This window comes from Mustela erminea, chromosome 7, assembly GCF_009829155.1.
Source record: "Mustela erminea isolate mMusErm1 chromosome 7, mMusErm1.Pri, whole genome shotgun sequence".
NCBI classification, from domain to species: Eukaryota; Metazoa; Chordata; class Mammalia; order Carnivora; family Mustelidae; genus Mustela; species Mustela erminea.
In genome coordinates this window covers 30,237,902-30,258,819 of record NC_045620.1, presented here as the reverse complement: position 1 = coordinate 30,258,819, position 20,918 = coordinate 30,237,902, and the positions used below count along the sequence as shown (strand labels likewise).

At 47.9% G+C, this 20,918-nt stretch overlaps 1 long non-coding RNA gene across 1 annotated transcript; it reads right to left on the bottom strand.

Moving 5' to 3' along the window:
• Window positions 1-750: 750 nt before the first annotated feature.
• LOC116595213 lies at window positions 751-16,736 on the bottom strand. Its single transcript, XR_004287567.1, has 4 exons — window positions 16,619-16,736; window positions 11,944-12,006; window positions 2,800-4,073; window positions 751-915 (listed from the first exon to the last, which is right to left on the bottom strand). It is a non-coding gene; the product is annotated as an uncharacterized LOC116595213 (long non-coding RNA).
• Between the last annotated feature and the right edge of the window lie 4,182 nt (window positions 16,737-20,918).

The following is a 20,918-nucleotide window of genomic DNA, read 5'->3' as shown; positions in this document are numbered from 1 at the left end:
TGTGAGAGGTTCTCAGTGTGCCCAGGTTGTAACAAGGAAACAGAGTATAGATTTAATGTTCGGATGCAGAAATTAGGACCAGAAGGACCATGAGGAAGGTGGCGCTCTAAGGTCAACAGAAATCACCCAGAGAATGCTTTGGGCCATCAGAGGCCATGACACTAGGTGGTTGGGTCCAGTTTATTTTGATCTATAGGAGTGGGAAGGCCTTAGCTGACGAATGGGTTCAATATCTTACTTCCCCCCAGATCGCTGGAGACAGGATAGTTTCCCCCCACTGACAGAGGCTGCCTGGAAACTGTTTTGGAAAAGCAAGCAATTTCTGGCTTCCCACAGAAGCTCCTATCCCCGAAAGGTATTTCCAACCACATTTCTACTTCCAAGAGGGCCCTGAGGACAGCAAGAGCTCTTCCCCATCTGACTCCAGGCTTTCTAAAAGTAGGTGCCCAGTTGGCTCTTAAAGTTTAGCTAAGGGGTGGGGGGAGACAGGGCTTCCATCTATGGATAGGATGGCTGTGCTAGAAGGACTGCCATCCTAACTCCAGCTAGGAGGACCTGAGACTATTTCTTCTCCTGGGGAGAAGTTTGGACCATCTCTGCAACATTGTACTCCCTCCAGTCTTTCTCACTCAACCAAACTGATTGCTCCCTTGCTGCAGGGTTTGGTAGGAAGAAGGAAGTTTTTCCCCTCCTCCCCTACTCAGTGGGACTCAGGACAAGCCTGGCCTTCATACCCAGCATGCTTGCCTTTAGACTGTTCATATACTGGCCAAAACACGTCAGCAGCAAGCACACCATCCTGGTGCCAAAGGGGTGTTTATAAAAATTGTCCAGATGCTTATTTCTCTCTTCCAGAAATTGCCTTCTGTCTGATCCAGCTTGCAGATTGGTGCCAGAATACTGGGTCTTGAAAAACTGTAAAAAAAATTTATCAACGTCCTACCCAGAAGTTTTCCCCTACCACCATCCATGCTTCAAACCACTAAGTACGTTATTCTAAATTGTTAGAGGTGAGAATTTCAATAATACATAGATATTTCCTTTCTTTACTTTTCTTTTCTTTTTTGCCTCTCTTAATTGTAGTAAAAATACGCCTAACATAAAATTTAGCATTTTTTAAGTGTATGATTCGGTGGCATTAACATTTTATTTCAATGTGGAGTCCATTTGGATGGCTGGCCATCTGCCAAGCTTTGCAGCCTCCGTTTAATTTCCAGCCTTATTTTCGCTTGTAGGACAACAACCAGAATGGTGCTCTCTGATGACAAGTTTGTCTTCTAATCTGGCTTGGGCTCCCTGCTATCATGTTGGTGTGTCCGGCCAGACAAGGCTGGCTGGTGGGCCCTCGGGGAAATCTGTGCATCTCAGTGAAGGACTCATTTGTCTTTGATGTGTTCTCTCTCCCTCTCCCTGTCTCCCCCCGCCCACCTTCGTTTGGGTTCTGCCTTGACCTGTGACTCATAATAAGTGAAGACTTAGCGTGGGCTCCTGTGATTTCTGCTTCCACCTTGATAGGCCTCTGAAGGACATCGTGTTGCTTAAGTAGAGAAGGAAGGTAAGGTATCCCTTGTGGGATGTGGCAGAACACAGAGACAGTTAACTACAAATTCAATGCTCCGGACGCACTGACTGAAAGAGGACATAGAGCCCTGAAACGTAAATCTGAAGAGGGAAATTAGAGTAAAGATGAAGGTGCCAGGATAAGTGAAGTAAGTTTTGTCCTGAAGAAAACAGGGAGCCATGAAAGGTGTAGGAGTAGTCTCAGTCAGCCTGGGTAGAGAAGAGCTTGTTTATAAGGAAGGTTGGCTACGGTCTGAGGTGCAGGCCTCCTGAGTCTAGATTGTACCATTAAAGCTGAAGAGGAGAGACCTAGGGAGTCGGTGGGTGAAACCCAGGAAGGACCAACCCGGAGAAGGTGACTGGTGACTGGAAGTGGGGGAGAAGAAAGGTCTCTAAGGGAGCAAGACTGAGAGAATGGAGGAGCAAGTCACAGAAAGGGACAGCGTGCTGAAGAACGGGCTTGGGCAATGGAGCAGATATCTGTCAGTCCTTGCTCATCTCTCTTCCACAGTCACCTCTCCACAGGGAAGGGCGCGCCTCGGGAACACCTACCACTCACCAACTGTGGGCTTTTCTGACTGTGGGAGCCCACTCAGCCCACACACAGGAATGGTCTCACGGGCTCAGAAGTTAATTTACCGCAGCAGCAACCCTCTATCCATGATGGACGGGAGCGGGGGACAAACAGCCCAGCTCCCTCATCACTCAGGTGGGAAGACACCAAAGTGCACTGTCTCCCAGAATTCTCCAGGAGGACGGAGCCCCCGTTGCCCACTTGGGAACTGAGTCAGTGACACACCCTTCATTGGCTGTTTTCCTTCTCCTGTCAGAGTTTCTTTCACCTCCCAAATAAATTATTCACACCCTAGTCCTTGACTCTGCCCTCTTACTAGGGGAGCCCAACCCAAGGGAAGCTTCCCTCTGGCGTGTAACCAAAGACCCTATATGTCCACTCAAGGTGTGCAACACTGAGCCCTCTCTCCCCTGCACCAGCCCTTTACTGTGGCCTTCCTGGTCTGGTTAACCCAGCCAGGGGAAGATAGGAGCATGGGGGGCTCCACAGTGGCAAAGTACCTGGACCCGTGGCCCACCTCCACAACCACCGCCATGGAGGAATGCAAAGCTGAGAAAGGGTCCTGGAGGCCTGGAGCCCCCTTCACCATTCTCCAGGGAAGACAATATGGATGTGGATATCGAGGGGCTCCCACTAGGGGCAGCCAGCAGATTTCTCTTACTAACCTGGCATGATGCTCAGATTGCTTTGTTTCTCTTCATCAGACTGGAGTCTTGGGACTCCGCAAGTCACCTGTTCACCGCCTCAGCAGTGCTCCCCACTCCCAAGTCTCAGGCAGCGAAGAAAGAATTTGTTATTTTGATCAGAGAGGAAAAGCTGAGCAATACTGGGGCCTCCCCTGACAGCACTGGGGCCGCCCACTCTCCAGCTGGCCCTGGGGCCGTGAATGGCCAGGTTTAACCCATTAACTTGCCCTGGTGCCGAGGAAAGAACTGACAGGCTCTCAGGCTACTCTCCATATCCGCCATTACCGGGAACTGGCACTGACCAGAAAGGAGTGTGCTGAGGGGAGGTCATCTGGAAGCAAGTAAGAGATGCCAGACCGGTGAGTGGGAAACGGCCACTAAGCCCAATCTCAGTCCCTCCCAGGCTGAGCCAGGCCCTGCCACTGGGGGGCTGAGTGGCCATCTGAGCAGTCCTGGGGGCTGCAGACCCTCGGGAGACATTTACCCCTTCCCTCAACGTGGCCCCTGATACTGTGCTTCCCCTCCTCAGCTCCTAACCGGGATGATGTCAGGAAGTCCCCTTGTCCACCATCATGGAGACGCCCTGGCTGGCACGTTGCCTCTCAGTCCCCTCCCTGCCACTCTCCAGGGGCCACTGGCATGTTCCTGGATCTCCTCCAAGCCCTCCAGGGGCCCGTGGGAGGCTGGAGCAGAGCCGGGCAGGGATATCTCAGGGCCTTTCAGCATAGCTGAGCCTCACCGTTATTTCGACTTTATCATGACCTCTCCCTGTGGTGCAGGGCACTCTCCAAGGAGAGTTCCGTCCCCTCCCCCTCCCCCAGAGGGCAGCAACAAGCCCCCATCTTCTCTGGAGTTTCCAAACCTATCCTGTCAGGTCTATACAGCCCCACCCCCAGGATTTTGATCAAGGGGGAAACCAGGGAGCACATCTGAACTCTTCAGTGTCCCTTCCCCCGCCCATAGCTCCTTTCCCATTGCCCCTACCAACCCCACCATGGGACGTAACCCATATGCCCCACACCATGACTTCGAGTGGGACACATTGAGCCTTCCCAGTAATGTAAGGGAAACTTTGGGAAATTTTGAAAGCCTTTTCATGTCTCAACAAAGCCCAGCTCTGGCAAGCACAGAATCCTTATCTTCTGTAATTCTTGTACTGAAGAGGCTTCCTCTTCTTCCTTCCTGAAGAGGCTCCTATTGAGTACAAAAGCTAAACACTGACTCCTTTGTCTTCCTCTGGGTTCTGCCTTCACCTGTGAATCACGATGAGTAGAACTGTCAGCAACAAGGATTGTATCTTGCATGTGAAGGGTTAACATCAGATGTGGGCCCGCTTAGGAGTGACCTCGGCCTCCCTCTTCCCACAGCCTTGTTTCCTGGAACCTCAGAATAAATATGAAACTTTACGTGCTGGCTTGCAGACCTTGGGCCTACCCGACTCACACGATATAAAAAGCTGATGAGAAGCTGAAGCTGCAGGTTCTGTGTCAAGGTGACCCCCAACCACCTTGGCTCCCACTGTGGCAGCCATACCCACCCCCATGTGACCCGAGACCAAAGGAGCTATGAATTTGGGGACCTGCTGGTCATCCTGATACGAAGATCTTAGGTATCCTGTGTCTCCATTTCTCAATCCTTCTATGAAAATAAGTGTATTGGTCAGGGTTTTCCAGAGAAACAGAACCAACAGGATGTGTGTATACATAATAGAGATTTATTTGAAGGAATTGGCTCATGTGAATGTGGAGGCTTGATGCGTCCAAAATCTGATGGGGGAAGCTGACAGGCTGGAGACTCCGGGAAGAGTTACAGTTCACTTCCAAAGGCAGCCTGCTGGCAGAATTCCTTCCTGTTCAGTGGAGGTTAGTCATTGTCCTATTAAGGCCTTCGAGTGATTGGATGAAGCCCACCCACATGAAAGGCAATGTGTTTTTCTCAGAAGCCACTGGTTTAAATGTTAATTTCATCCAAAAAAAACACCTTCACAGAAACATTCAGAATGTTTGACCAAATATCTGAACTCCAGGGTCCAGCCAAGTTGACACAAAAATTTGAACGTCGTACTCAGTAACCATAGTAACATAAGGCAATTGATTACATCCCATGAATTTGACTGTCAACCTCAATTATGACCGTAATCATAACCTATAACGACTAAGGGCCATCACTGCTGGTTTTCTGAGTGCTGATCTGCTCCAGGGTCCTTGGGAGGCTCACTGGCCCAAGAGGGGACTATTTCTTCCCCACCTGACCACTAGCATCTACAGTTGTGCCTGCAACTCTGCAAGCAGATTTTCCCCTACTCCTGCCCCGACGCTCATTTTCCTTGCAGACCCCACCTGAAGCCGAGCTTGGGGATGGGCGCCCACTATCTTGCTAACTGCCCAAAAGTCGCCCCTGGCTGACCGGGTCCTTGAAAGGCCCTAAATGAAGGTCCACAGCTCTCTGATAAGACAACAAATCTTCCACTCTGGTTTTAAAATGAAAACCCCTCTCATGACACACAGCACTTTACAGTTTGCAAAGGACTTCTGCATCTGGTATCAGTTTGAGCCTTCCGAAAGAAGGTGAGAAAAGTCTCAGTTCTGGTCTGAACTGCTGCCTGGGGCAGCCAAAGATGGCCCCCACACTAACGCATAGCACTTGCTCATGCAGCCATAGCTACGTGCGAGCTCAGGGTGAGGCTCAGAGATGGCAGCCATGGAGGCCCCTGTGGCACTCAGACACCCCCTAACCCCAAAGAGAGCCCAGGCTGCCAATGCTGCCCTGAGGACAGAGCAGCCACCCACGACCTGGCACTCATTCAGTCGTTGTGTCCTGAAAGATCAGGATGTCTGGTTTGGCTTACAGCCTTGAGAAATGAACTTAGCTCATGTCATCAAGAAAGCTGGGCACAGGGCTGGAAGTTACAGCAGCTCTTCAGTCCCCCAGCTGGCAAGACAGCGTCTGGGAGCCCTGGGTTCTCCATCTCTAAGCCCCATCTGAGCCAAATGGACAGAAAAAGGAGTAGCAGGACACACCTGTGGTTGTGTGTTGTGTGTGTTTGTGTGTGTGCAGCTGTGCACACAAATATATGTACTTGTGAGTGTGAATAAGCATAAGCACATGGATATGTATGTGTATGGATAAGTATGTAGAAGATGTGTGTGTGTGTGTGTGTGTGTGTGCACACGCATGTCCCATGAGGTCAACTTCAGGCATACCTGAGACTTGAAAACCCAGCTGAAATTACTGCTAAAGAAGATAGTGGGCCCAGCCCTTGGCAAGGCCCATAGGTCCCAGGGAAGCCTGTGGTCCCTACCTTTGGAGAGCATGTGCCCCATGCGGCAAGTGGATGCACACCAAATACTCAGATTCTAGGACACTGTGGGGACTGTTCTAGTTCAGAACCAGAGTGAAGGCTATGAAAAAACTTCCACAACCAAGACTGTGCATGTGGCCCCAGAGCTGGAGGGATTGGGAGAGACTGTCCTGCCCTCCAGCGGCCTTGGACTACCACTGGGTCAACCCCTGAGACAGCAAACAGAACGCAATCAGGGGAACCAAAGGGTCCCAACCAGGGCCTACGTGAGAGTGGGAACCACCCTTGGAAGGGCTGGCCAGCAGTGTCCACAAGCTCAGTGCCACAAGGGGTGCATGTCCAGGGCATAGAGAGCAGCTCACCAAGAGCCCAGCTTCTTGCCATCCCCCCTCAGCTTCCCATCAGTCACAACATGGCAGGAAACACCATAAGCCCAGAGGCAGGTCTGTCCCCTGACATCTGTGGGGCGGTGAGATGAAAGGACAAATGGAGGCTTCTGATTGGAGCCCATGTCCTTCTCACACCAGGCCCACACCATGCACGGCTGTTCCTGGTCCTGTGTGGACAACTGAGGCTTTGAGGCCAAACTCTGTCCATAACCCCGCCTCCCCAGGGGAGCTCACCCACAGCCCTGGCTAACCTTGGGAGGACAGACCCCAAGAAGATGCCCACACAGCAGCAGGAGGAGGCCATGTAAATAGGGAATTCCAAAGTCCTGCTTACCCTGAGTGTGACCCAGAAGTAAGGGAGGTGACAGGGTGTCAGGAACTCCCGGTGGGCAGTTGTCCTTGGCGCAGTGCAAGGGAGGAACAAGAAGGTGGCCCTCAAGCAGCACCAGAGGCTCCAGGGCTCACACAGAAGCTGAGTAAGCAGTGGAACAGGAGGCCCGGTCTCCCTATTGGATAGTCAGAGGCTTGCCCCAATCAGCCAGTCTTCCCGAGGGAGGGCAGCTGGGCCTTCCAGAAAAGGCACCAGGAAGAAAGGGCTTTCATGGTGCGGACTGCACAGACTGCACAGGTGGTATCTATGCTTCACACAGGACCCCCAGGATGTGAGTCTCTGCAGAGCCACCTGCCCACTGGGCAGCCCTGGCCAAGGCACCTTCGCTCTCGGAGCCTGGTTCCTCATCCGCATTGTGATATGCCTATGAAACAGGATAAATCATAGCACATGTTCAGCCCACCCAGCATCATGAGGTCTTAAGAAGCTGTGAGCTCAGAACCAGCTTCTCCTGCTGTACTCGCACCCAGGATGGAGGGACAGATGCTGGATCGGGGAACAGACATCAATAGGCCAGACCCCAACCCAATGCCCTCTACCTAGGAACCTGACTTCCAGTGGCCCTCTGCCCTGCCAGTCTCCTGGATCCCTACAGTCACAGGGCTTGCCAGCAACTCTGCGGGGAACACTCCCACCCAGGGGAGCCTGAGACCTGTCTCCTGTGAGCCCCCCAGAGAGGCAGGAGGGTTAGCAGGAATCTAGGAGTCCCCTACGGAGGTGGACATTTAATGTTTCCCATATGGTGAGCTTGGAGTTGGAGCAACCACAGTACTAGAAATATTACTCAGCCCTGACAAGGCCCCTTACCCAGAGATGGAGTGAAGGGGCAAGGTTGAACTGGTGAGAGCCGTAAACTTGAAGGTCAGAAGATCTGGGATCCAGTTCTGACCACCTGGCTCTCAAGTTGTGTGACTTCAAGCTGCAGCAATGGAGAATTCATCTTAGGTCAGGTTTCCCGGAAGCAGAGCCTGAGGCAGGGATACCAGTGTATACGAGTTACTGGGTGGAGGGAGGGGTTCTCAGATGAGTGGAAGTCAGGGACTCAGGGGTGGGCAGGGGAGGGAGCTGAGCTGGGCTGTGGTCTGGTCTCAGCTGGAATTTAGCTTCAGCCTGACCCCACAGGGATCTCTGGAGCATGAATAGCACCACAGAGTTGCCCCTCCCAGAGGCAAGGAGCCTGAGCTATTATTTCCCCAAATCAGTAAGTCATTGACCAAAGAATGCCCACTGGTGTGGTCACACTCTCTCACGCGTCTTTCACAGGGCAGCTCCCGTCAGCCAAGACTAGTCTCCCAGAGAATATTCCAGGGGTGAGCTCTCAGTAGCCAATGCTTGCAGCTCTTGGGGGTGGGTCCTGTGGCCTGGGCCCCAGGAATATCCACTACAGAGTTGTAGGAATTCGTGAGATGCTTGATATGAGCACAGCAGTGCCCACACACACATGACCCTCAATAAATGTCAGTCACATGGTGTCACAAAATCAGAATCCTAAAATCGGCTGTGCAATAGAGCTAATGTTCAATTTTGCTGATATCGGCAAACACACTCTGGTACATTTGCCAAGTCCTTTCCCCAACCCATCCCCCTTGCCTAAAGCACCCTATAAGAGGGGCAGGGCCTCATGGTTGTGCTCTAAGGTTCCTTCCAACCCTCAAGTTCAGAATTCAAGGTTCTACATGCTTCTGGGTTGAAGACCCTGTTTTAGGACCTCTTACTCTCCTAGATGTTAGCATAACAAGAAATACAATGCAAACTTTCTGATCATATGGGAGATCTCCCAGAATGACACCCACCCCAACCTACTTGCCCCAAATTACCTACATCCTCACTGACCACCCATGTTGTCTAATTTCCCACCATTCCAAAGAGTTTTACTCTTTCTGTAAGGCCTTCCCTCTCCATGTTTATTTATATTTCAAATGCCCTTGAGAGGGGCAGTATATTTAGTATGCGATGGCTCAGTGATTTAAGAAGTAAGTTAAAAGGTGGAATCAGCAGATCCTCCACAACTGGAGGGTTCTGGGAACTAACTGAGAGGGAATCAAAGAGGAATGGAAGGAACGCTGACAGTGGGGCCCAGGACGGTGTCTGTGGCAGAATATAAAATGTGCAACATTCTCAGCCCAATTTCCACCAATACACCCAGACCACAGCAGTGCTGCTCTGCTGGACCCTGGACAGTACCCTGGCCTCTGCTTCTTCCCTTCTCGCACACCAACACTTACTTCTCCCATGTCCCATCTCCCAGTCATGCAAGGGTCTTTGCTCTCTGCCAGGGACAGAAGGTGAATAGGCAGGTCAGTTAACCCAAGACGTTGCAGGACCAGCAGCAAAGGGCAGTAACAGGACCTTGGGCACTGAACTGGGGGGTCACGCTCGGACTCTATTCCCCTCCAGCACATGACCTGGTGGGCCACTGTGCTGTTTGTAACCAGGGTCGGTTGCAGAAATTAACGGAAATTTCTCCCCTCCCTGTACTTACACCCTTACAAAGTGTGCTCCTCCCATCGAGAGGTGAGGTCTTCCTCCACTCCCAGTATCCAAGTTGGCCATGTGACTTGCTCTGACTAATGAGACAAAGGTGATGCGAGCAGTGAGTTGAAAAGGGCTGGGAGGTGGCTTTGCTCCTCCTGCTGCTCTCAGGAAAACTACAGCCACCACCCTGTGAGCAAGCCTGGGCCAGCCTTCTAGAGAAGAGACCACGGGGTTCCGGCACCCCATCCTTATACCATCCAGTGGCTAGCCATTCGCCAGTCACATGAGCGAGGCCACCAACCCTCACTGACTGCAGACTCACAAGTCAGTTAAGGGCAACAGAGTGGCCCAGCTGAGCCCAGCCAGAATTAGCAACTCCTAGAGATCATGAACTAGGTACATGGAGTTGTTTTAATCCACTCACTTTGGGGGCATTTTGTCACATGGCAGGAGCTAATTGATGCAATAGTGAACTTGTGTGGCCAGAGAAGGAGAGAAACACGGGACTGAGTCCTTAGACCAGGTATATATCACTCTCTTGGTTGTACCACAGTCCTGGATGAGTCATCTCACACACACACACACACACGCACACACACACCAAACCTCAGTTTCCTCATTTTTAAAATGGAGACAGGGTAAATGCCCCTCTTAGAGTTGTATTGCCTGTTCTTACATGGTCCCAGGTTACTGCCCATCCTCAACCTTCCGGGTTTCGTGTCCTCCTCACAGAAATGCCCCCCCCCCCCCCCGCCGCCGCTGGCCCTCACCCCCACTGAACCCCAGGGGACTCCTAGAGAATGTGTGACTTCCACCACAGCCTCAGTGTCCACCCTTCATGGCCGATCTAAGAAGGGTCAGAGGGGCTTGGTATCTGGTGGGTGTGAGTGTGGGAACGGTTTCTAGAAAAATTTATGAAAAGCAAAACACAAGCTTCTCCCCTGGGAAAGTAACAAGGAAACACTCAACTCTGGTTGAAAGAGAAATTTTTGAAGAAGGAAAGTTTATTTAGAGAATAACCAAGCCCCTAAATCAACAAACTGCGGCCTTATCTCTGAGTATGTTGGTCATTCTGATTCTCTCTGCTCTGTTGACCACTCTTGGCCAGGCTGGACCTTGGGGCAGAGCCCTTGGGCCCAAGGTGGCTGAGGAGGCAGGGCCCTGGGGACTGAGCCTTGGGTCCTGCCATGTGCTGAGAGCCACGGGTGGGGAGGACGAGGTGCCAGCATGTGGGATGTTGTGGGCTGCTCTGTCGGCTTTTATTTTTAAATCTCCTTATCATTTCTCTGGAGATTTTTTTTTTTTTAACTGCCTGGGGCTGTGTGCTGAAGGAGGTCCAGGCTGTGTGCCCCTATCATCCTTCTGTGTCCCCAGAGACCTCATCCCACACAACATTGCTCTGTGAAGACGGAGAGATCCTAGGCACTGAGCCTCGTTTTAGTAGGTTTTTAGGACTGGCTGAATGCAGGCGGGACTCTTTCAAACAAACCTTATCTTTGAAAAGTTCATAGACTAAAACAGTAGATTCAAGGTAATTATTCCATTTTCTAAATAATCTGTAGTTTGACAAAAAGGACCAGATATTTATCTTCTTTCACAGGATGTAAACAAAAGCATCTTATTTGACACTGGAGACTTTACCAAAACTAATCTACTTTTTGGAGCCTACCTTGGAGTGGAAAACAAGGACCTCAGTGGAAGGCAGCATGGAAGGATGGCACCTGCAAGGCACCTGGGTTCCAGCTGTGGCCCCCCTCCAGGGACAGGTGTAGTAAGATCTGGCGAGGACCTCTGTCTCCAAACTTCTCGCCAATCTTCTCCCCAGTCTACCCTCTCCGGGGCCTGTAGTCTTTCCTGAGACTTGCCATCTTACTGACAGGGAAGAATTCCTCTCTCCTTTGGATCCCCTCAGATGCAAACCCTACGAAGAGGATTCTAGAGCGAGTACTTTACAGGAAAGTGACTCTGGCAAACCCTGTATGGTGAGTGGGGAAGTGACATGGGAAAGGAAGAGAAAGCAGTCAATGCTGCTTATTATCATTTACACTGAATATGAATATATCTATATACTATACAAATATTGAAAGCAACGGTCCAATCCCTTTCTATCCCACTTAGATTCATTCTAGAGCACGAGGCAGGAATGGGTGAGGGGCAGTGAAGGTAGAAATGTCACTTTGGTGCAGGAGAAATATCACTAGACTAGGAGACAAGAGTCCTGGTTCCAGGCCCAGCTGTACCATTGGCTTGTTTTAATTTTCTTTTTGCACCTCGGTGTCCTCATCAGCAAAAAGAACTTATTACATGAGAACCATTTGATCTCTCAATATTCTGCAAACCAAGGGGCAGTTGCAGAGAATGGAAACTACTTGAACGGAATTAAGCAAAAGTGGATTTATTGCAAGAAACTAGGTACTTAAAGAACTGTTGGGAGGGCTGAAAGAAACATGACAGTGAAGACAACATGTCTGCAGCTCAGGAGAGGAACACCTTCCCATGCCGCACACAGAGGAACACAAGACGTCACCAAGGTCTGCCTCTCGACACCCGTGAAATTAGGGACTCACCATTGGAATGCCCTGCTGAAAATCCCAGCATCTCCATGGCCAAAGCCTGCTGGCCAGCAGAACCTATGGAAGCAGCAGAAAATTGGCCTTTGTCTCAATCTCATTCAGAACACCCGCTTCGTGGGAGTCTGGAATTTGATTTTCCAACCCCACCGTATAAAAAGGGTTCTAGAAGGAAGTTGACGTGGACAGTGAGTCCAGTGCACTCTAACCCTCCCAGGAGCTTTGTGCCAGGCCCCGGGCAACACACCTGAGATTCAAAGAAGTAATGGACACAGTCCTGCCCCTGAAAAGCTTATCATCCAACTCTGTAGCCTAGAAGTACAATACAATGGGGCTGTTCCCAGTTAAAAGTTGGCATTGAATGATGTGGGGGAAGAGAGGCAGGAAAGGGCCCAAGGCAGGGGGCTGGGCAGATGCCTCCAGGATGACAAGAAATAGCTCAGAGAGGAAAAGTAACTCATATCACTCTGGGAGGGTCGGTTAGGAAGAGGGGCAATCTAAGGAGAGGTAGCAACAGAAGCAAGAGCACAATGGATGAGTAGGGATTGGAGAAACAGAGCCATGTGCTACGCAGGGCCAAGGCAGGAGGTGCACAGGCTGGGGGTTGGGGTACTAGCTTCAGAGGTGGAGAAAGGCAGACGAAGCAAGGTGTTACAAGCCATGGAGAAGATTTTAGAAAGCATGGGACACAAGTCAAAGTTCTTCTTCTTCTTCTTCTTCTTCTTCTTCTTCTTCTTCTTCTTCTTCTTCTTCTTCTTCTTCTTCTTCTTCTTCTTCCTGTTCTTGTTCTTCTTCTTCTTCTTCTTCTTTTCAAGATTTTATTTATTTGAGAGACACAGAGTGAATGTGAGAGAGAGGCAGAGAGAAGGAGCAGAAGGAAGAGCAGAGGGAGAGGGAGAAGTAGTCTCCCCACTGAGCAGGGAGCCTGACACAGGGCTCCATCCAGGGACTCCAGGATCATGACATGAGCCAAAGGCAGATGCTTAACCAACTGAGCCACCCAGGGGCCCCACCAGTGAAAGATTTTAAGCAGAAAAGAAATAGAGGCATAATAAGCCTGGTATCAGGAGCCCTGTAAAGAGAAACCAGAATTCCAGAATTCCAAAAGACCAGACCAGGAGATTCCAGAGTTAGACATACTAAAAGAAGAGGGACAGGAATGGGGAGTAGGCAGCACCATGGGGGAACTGAGGCCATACGGAACACCTCTGGTCCAAGGTGGTGGGGTCGGCAAACACAGCTTGCTTAGCGCCTCATGTCCCTGGGTCAGGGTGAGAGGCCACAGGTCAAAGTCAGTGCCCAGTGCAGTCTCACTAAGCAAGAATACCCTCAGTGACATGTCCCTTCATGGAATCCCTGCCTCATCCAAAATGGATGGAAAGTTCTAGAGGTGAGGAGTGAATTGGGGAAGAGAGAGAAGGGAAGGGGGACAAAGAGAAGGCAAGAAAAACGAAAACCTGTGGCTCAATGTATTCCCAAACCACGCTGACTTGTACTGGGACATAGTCCCAGCTCAGAGCCCAGCCCACATGCCTTCTTCAGAGCTGGTCTTGGTCCTTCAAATCCTAAATGGTTTTTCTGCAATCCCCTGGGACTTGCAAAGAGATCCTGTCAGTGACTTGCACCCTCAGTCTTTGGGAAACTAATTTTCATCCATGAAGAAAGAAAGAGAACTGTGCCTCCCTCCTCCACATTTCCCATCCCACTGCCCAGGAGCCTTTCACTACCCAGGAGCCTTTGTCCTTCCTTCCCCAAACACTTCTGTGAGGGCACAAGGAGAATGAGTGTCCTCATGGGAACAGCATCTGAGATGGAGATCGGGTGCACACAATCTAGTGGAGGAGGGATCTCAGGAGAATGAGAATGAGAGAAGCAAATGCAGCAGATGATAGAGCTAAGCAAGATCGTGATCTCAGCTGGAATCCAGCGGGGACTTTGGGCATGAATGGTACCACTGAGCAGACGTACCTTCAGATAAGAGGGCCAAGTTTTTAGTACCAGTTAAAAGTTGCCCTTCCCCAGCAGGGGACATATAACCTCCAAGAGGAGGTAGTTCCCATTTAGCGGAGAGCAGTTCTTGGGAGAAGGAGACCTCGTGAGCCTCTGGCCACCAACACAACAGCTCCACGGCAATGGCGAAATCATGCCCCTTCCTGGCAAAGGAGTCTGGGCAGGACACCAATAGCATCCAGTGTAGGTGAAACGCTCATTTGGTCAAGGTCACTGCACTGGATCCTTTTCTCCTCACCAAACATCTCTCTTCCAGGAGATTCCTTGTAAAAGTCAAAAGAACCCCAACTTTGAGGCAAACAAGTGAAGAGTAGAACTGGTCCTATGGGCATCTTTCACAGGGCTGTGGGTATGTCCTGAACCCAACCAGGTCTTCTGAAACACAACTCCTCCAATTTTCCACTTTCTGGCTGAGCCCCAGTCCCAGGAACCTGTGTCCCCCAGCACAGCAGCTGCTTCACAGAAGAGTTCACTCAAGTTGCTCTGTGGTCCCACGGATACTCAGCTTGGCTGCCCCAAGCACTGGGAGAGAAGTTCCTTCCCATTTTTGAGTGTTCTTTTAGATAGTTTTACAGGAACATGGCTCTTCTGACTAAGCTGCAAAGTAACCATGTGAGCTACTTCTCTAATTCAACATATGCTATAGAGCACTGACTTTCACATTGTCTTAATCATTCAGGTCCTATTAGTAGAAGTCTATTGTCTGTCTCAAGCAGGCTCCTCCTTGCAAATATTCTAAGGAACTTGGAGCCTGAGTCAATTTAAAAGTGTTCATTCTTGTTTCTAAATACCAGAGAGAACTGGGGTCCCACCAATTTGTGGGACTTAATTTCCTGTTATTTGTCAGTGTCCGAGATGGGGCCTTTCCATCCTTGTCCACAGCTGTGGACCTCGCTTGCCCAGATGCAGTAAAGGCCTCATGTTTGGGATCCAGGGCTGAGCCATCTTAGTTTCCAGCCCTGCTCACTCACCAGATGCCAGAGCTGATCACCATGACAGAGGGATCCCAGCTCTACAAACATTGGGCTGAACAAATCTTGCCTCACCAAACCCTTGGTCTTCACACTGAGTCCCTTCCTCAGCTTAGTGAATTTCAATTCTGAAAACGCATTGCTCTTCCCAGCCCCTGGGCTTGGTCCACCCCCAACAGATTTCCATAACTTTGAATCTCCAGGAACAGACATTGAAATCTTTGTCCTTTTTCTCATGAAAGATCCTGAGATCATTATGCAAATAAGTTCTTCTACCAACCTAGAGCTCTGCATACCAAGGGGAAGCCTTCCCTCAGTTCTGTAAAACAAAAGATTTAGGACAGATACTCTGTAGTCCTCTTCTGTGCTGTTCATCAAATGTTCTGGGTCTTCCCTCTTTCTGGTTCAAAACAGAATTGCATTTCTCTGCCCTCTTGTGATCCAGGTGCAACATGTGATCAGTTCTGGCCAATGAGGTGTAAATATAAGCAACTCATATCACGAGGGCTGGCTACAGAGTTTAGAGCGCCCAGTGCAAAATAAAAATGTAGGGCCCTGATTTTTAAATTACTAAGAATTTCAACATAACAGGGCACCTGGGTGGCTCAGTTGTTTAAGCAGCTGCCTTCAGCCCAGGTCATAATCCCAGGTCCTGGGATCGAGCCCCACATCAGGCTCCCTGCTCAGTGGAGAGTCTGTTTTTCCCTCTCCCTGTGCCTGCTGCTCCCCTACTTGTGCACTCGCTCTCTCGCTCTCTCTCTCTGTCAAATAAATAAATAAATAAAATCTTTAAAAAAAAAAAAAAAAGAATTTCAACATGGCAACAGCGGAGCATTAAAACAAGCATGGAGGGTTGCCTGGGTCACTCAGTTCCTTAAGCATCTGACTCTTAATTTTGGCTCCAGTCATGATCTCAGGGTTGTGAGATCAAGCCCCACATCAGGCTCCCACTCAGCTTGAGGTCTGCTGGAGATTCTCTCCATCTCCCTCTGCCCCTCCTCCTCCGTTTCTCTCTCTCTCTCTTCTCCCCTCTCTCTCTCAAAAAATAAATAAATAATAAAAACAAAGCAGGCCTGGAACCATTCTGAGCCTGGAGACTTATACACAGTTTACACACCCATGAAGCTGGCTTCCCATGCTACTTGTGACTTGGAGCATTTAATTACCTATGTGAAACATTCCAGAGATCTTTCTTTTCCTCCAAAAGAGCAGCAGCATTTAAGACTGAGGCTGCTTCAACGAGCTGGATTCCTGACAGCTATGAGGAACAGAGCTCCCTCCTCCCCAAAACACAATGGACATGTAACATAGCAATCAATAAGCCTTTGCTGTTGGAGTGTTTATTATGGCAACGTAAGTATCCCATCCTGACTGAGGAACGCCCTAACCCAAGTAGGTTTCTCCTTGCCATATATTTACCTCAGTTACACAGCCACTCATTTACCCTTTCTAAGATCAGAAAAATAATTGTCTGTACCATCTTGTCAATCTAGTGAACAGCTAATTCGTTCACTGAATACAAATCCATAGCTGGTTATGGACCAACCACTTGTATCACTTCAGCAGGTAAGCCCTAAATAATTGAAATTATAGACATTCTAAATACTTTAAAAATCTTTGGACTCTTGTTATACCCCACATTATAAATGCCAACAAAAAGGGTCCTAAATAAAATGTTTGGACTCACATACCTGGAAGTACAGATATAGATTAAGCTCTGGCTCCTTTTTGTAGAGATACTCTCAGCTCTGTCCTCCTCTGTGGGCACTTTGTTCTCAGGCTAGCTTCTCAAGGTGGCAAAGTGGTGCCTGCAAGCCACAGGGCAGTGCACTTCTTTGTTCAAGTAATGGAAAACACCAAGAACCTTTTGTATAACCTTAAAAGCCCTTCTCTTCAGCCTCATTTGACCGAGCTAGGTCATGTGTCTATTACTAGACTAAGAAAAATTGCTAGGGGAAGGTCAAGTGCTGATTGTTTCATTCATCAACATTTATTGAACATCTGTTGAGTGTAGGGCATTACTCTAAGTTCTGTGACTACAGAAGCTTAAATCCATCTTCTGGAAATATATATTAAGAGAGGATGGACTTCCATAAGTGGCTTAGAGCAGTAAGAACCATCCCATCCTCTTCCCATCCCCAGTGGGGCTGAGATGTGCTTTCATTCTTTTTTTTTTTTTTAAGATTTTATTTATTTACTTGACAGACAGAGATCACAAGTAGGCAGAGAGGCAGGCAGAGAGAGAGAGAGAGGAGGAAGCAGGCTCACCGCTGAGCAGAAAGCCCGACTTGGGGCTTAATCCCAGGACCCTGAGATCATGACCTAAGCCAAAGGCAGAGGCTTTAACCCACGGAGCCACCAAGGCGCCCTTGTGATGTGCTTTCTTGATTGACATGGACTGGGGGAATGGAAGTAGGGAGCAAGCCACCAGCACAATGCTAGGGTTCTGCCAGTGAATGGAGGTAGGAGTGGATATTGGGTAGAATACCAACTGTGACTACTCCTTTTTCTGAAAAAGATTTATTTTGTCAAGCATGTTAAGACCTAACTTTGCAGTAAGATGGCCTTTGTGTAAACTGCAAACAGGAATGTCAATAGTGTGAACTCTTTTGCAACATTTTCACAATATGTAGGAAAAGCTATAAAAATTTTATATCTACGTGATTTTATATCTAGTGATTCCAAATCCCCAAATTTGCTAAGCAGTTGCCATAACTCTCTCCCAAATCAAAGCCAAATTCCTCTCCTTAACAAGAAGTCACTCTTCACTGTTGAGCTCCCCTCATTTCTGCGAGCCAAGCCCTTAAAACTCTTCCACACTTCCTCCCTTCCTTTCTGCCTTGTCCCTAAATATCTATTTCTTTCAAGGTTTGGCCATGACACCAACCTCAAGATCCAGGGCTCTTGCCCTCCATTTCTAAAGGGACCACTTACTGATCTTATTTACTCCATTACGGAAATACTGCCCACTCATTATAGAAAATATGAAACAATAGAACAGCCAAATAAATAAAAATAATCATCCACACCCAGCAAATATTTTGGTCTATATCCTTTCAGTCTTATTTCTGTGTATTTTTATGCAGTCGAAATCATGGTGCATAGGTAATGTTATGTCTTGACTTTTACTCTTATGTAATACTTATGCAATATAACATTCCCCATATTTTTACAGGATCTTTATAAAGATTTTATGGTTTAATGATAATCTGTCCTCAGATAGTCTGTAGTTCATTCAATCTTTTCCTTTCTGTTGAACATTTGACTTGTTTCCAGTTTGTTGCTACTATAAAGATAATGAGCATTTCATGCAAGAGAGTTTTACCAAATTGTCTCTTTGAAATAGATTCCCAGATATGGAATGACTAAATCATTAGATATAAAATTTTTATAGTTTTACCCACATATTGTGAGAATGTTGCAAAAGAGGTCACACTGTTGACATTCCCATTTACAATTTATGTGAAAAGCTGTTTCGCTACATGCATTAGGTTCCTATTGCTGCGGTAACAAATTAGCACACATTTAGGGGCTTAAAGCAACCCAGATCTCTTCCTTTATAGTTCTGGAGGCCAGAAAGTCCAAAATCACATTGGAAGTTCTTGGGGGAAATCCATTTCTTTCCCTTTTCTAGCTTTGGGAGGCCGCTGACATTCCTAGGCATATGACCCGTTCCTTGAATTACTCCAGTCCCTTGCCCCGATCCGCACATCTCCTACTTCTCTTTTGTAGACACCTCTCTCTCTGCCTCCCTCTTATCAGGACACCTGTGATGACACTTAAGGCCAATCTGGATAATCCAGGATAATCTCAAAATCCTTAGTTTAATCACATTTGCAACACCCACTTTGCCCTAGAAGATAACATTCAAAGGTTCCAGGGCTTAGGACATGGATCTCTTTGGAGGTCATTACTCAGCTTAACCACACTACACTCTCACCAACATTGGGTATTCCTGTTTTTCCTTTACCTGGGACTAATTTGATAGGTGGGACATTAAAAGTACCAATGGTGAGTGAATTTGCATTTTATTAATTTAGCCATTTAAATTTCTTCTCGTGACTTGTCTGCTCACTCATGTACCTATTGAGGTATTAATATTATGCTTACCAAATTCAAAATTACTTTTACGTATTAAGAATATCAGGGGCACCTCAGTGGCTCAGTTAGTTAAGCATCTGCCTTCAGCTCAAGTCATGGTCCCAGAGTCCTAGGATCAAGCCCCGTGTAGAGCTCCCTGCTCAACGGGGAGCCTGTTTCTCCCTCTCCCTCTGCTGCTCCCTCTTCTTGTGCTCTCACACTCTGTTAAATAAATAAATAAAATCTTTTTAAAAAATAATCAACCTTTGGCTTGGTGTGTGTATTGCCAATATTTTAATGTTTGTGTGTTTTCAGCAGCTATTTTTATTTTCCTTTTATATCTCTTGCAGTTTGTGTTTTGATTTACATAGAGAAAGGTTTTCTCTGTTGGGGGTACAGTTCTCAGTTTCAACAAAGGCACAGAGTTAATTGAACTGCCCTCTCTCTTGATATTGGTGATGCGTATACTCTCCAGCTATTATCTTGATTTTTGTTTAATTATGATGGGGTGGGAACAGGAGGAAATACAGACAGAAAATTTTATGTTATGTAATAAAATTTTTAGCTTTTATCACTTCCTCCAACTTTTTTAACCTTATTAAGTATTCCCCATCTAGAAATACCTTCATGCTTTTATAGTCTTTTTTGTATTATATTTGGTCCTTTAATCCATTGAAATTTATTTTGGTGTATTGTAAGATGAAACTCTAAATTGATTTTTTTCCCCAAGTTGTAAAGCTTTTGTCCTAGCACCATTTATTGAATAATCCATTTCTTCCCTACTGTTTTATGAGTCCTCCCCAGGGAGACATTTAAAGGTACAATTTCAGGAGACTAAATAAACTCTTACAGTTTTTTTTTTAATGGAATTTTCTTGTTCTAAAACACAAAAGAAACCTATGCTAAGTTAAAGAACATTTATTATTAATTTTTAATGTATCCTGGATTCCCATGCCAAAAATAAATTAAAAGCAGTTGGTTATTCTAAATCATCAGTTTTTCTTCAGCTTTATAGTGGAGTTAAGTGAAAAATGACAAGTTTAGACAACAAAACTAAAGGTTACCTGAAGGGGTCTCATATAACTTCTGGGTAAAATTTGTAATTGGTGATGGATGGTGTGTGGGCATGCACGTGTGTGTGTGTGTGTGTGTGTGTGTGTGTGTGTGTGTGTGTGTTGTTTGCTTAAGCCCTTGGTCCTCAAACCATGATCCCCCAACCAGCAGCATCAGCCTCAACAGACAGCTCTTAGGAAGTTAGGATCTCGGACCCCACCCCAGCTTAATGAATGGGAATGGGAATTTTATCAAGATGCCCGGGTGACCCGTGGGCATGGGAAAGTCTAAAAAGCACTGGCTTCAGCATGGCCTTCCTGCTTCAGCTGGCTAGGGCTTCCATTTTGTTATCACATTCTAGCTGCAAAGCAGGGTCTTTAAACCACAGCCAAGAAACAGAGACCCACCCAGGTAACTCCATTCAAGGGAACTGAGAAGCTCCGAGGCAACCCCAGGGACTGAGTTGCGTGGTGCTCCTCTCAACCCAAAGAGGTTCATCACTCTTGTATTTCACCACCAGTGCGTCTTGGCCACGGGCCTATCTTCTTTTTCCCCCTAATACATATTGGCAGGTTCTTTCCATAGCTTCCTGGTAAAATTCCATAAAGAGATTATCTGATTACTCTATTAAGCTGAACATTCATGCCAAGCTTTCTCATGGCCAGGCTGTATTGGGCCCCTTCCTTATCATCAAGGGTGATACAACTTCCTTTAGAAGGGCCCATGGGTGTGGAATGCCTAAGTGTTGTCGCACACACTCTTCTCACACTTTAAAGTGGAGGGAGGAGAGCACTGTGGTCCACCATGGCCTGAGATCTGAACTCTGTGCCCAGAGATGAGCTGAATTTGTTGATACAT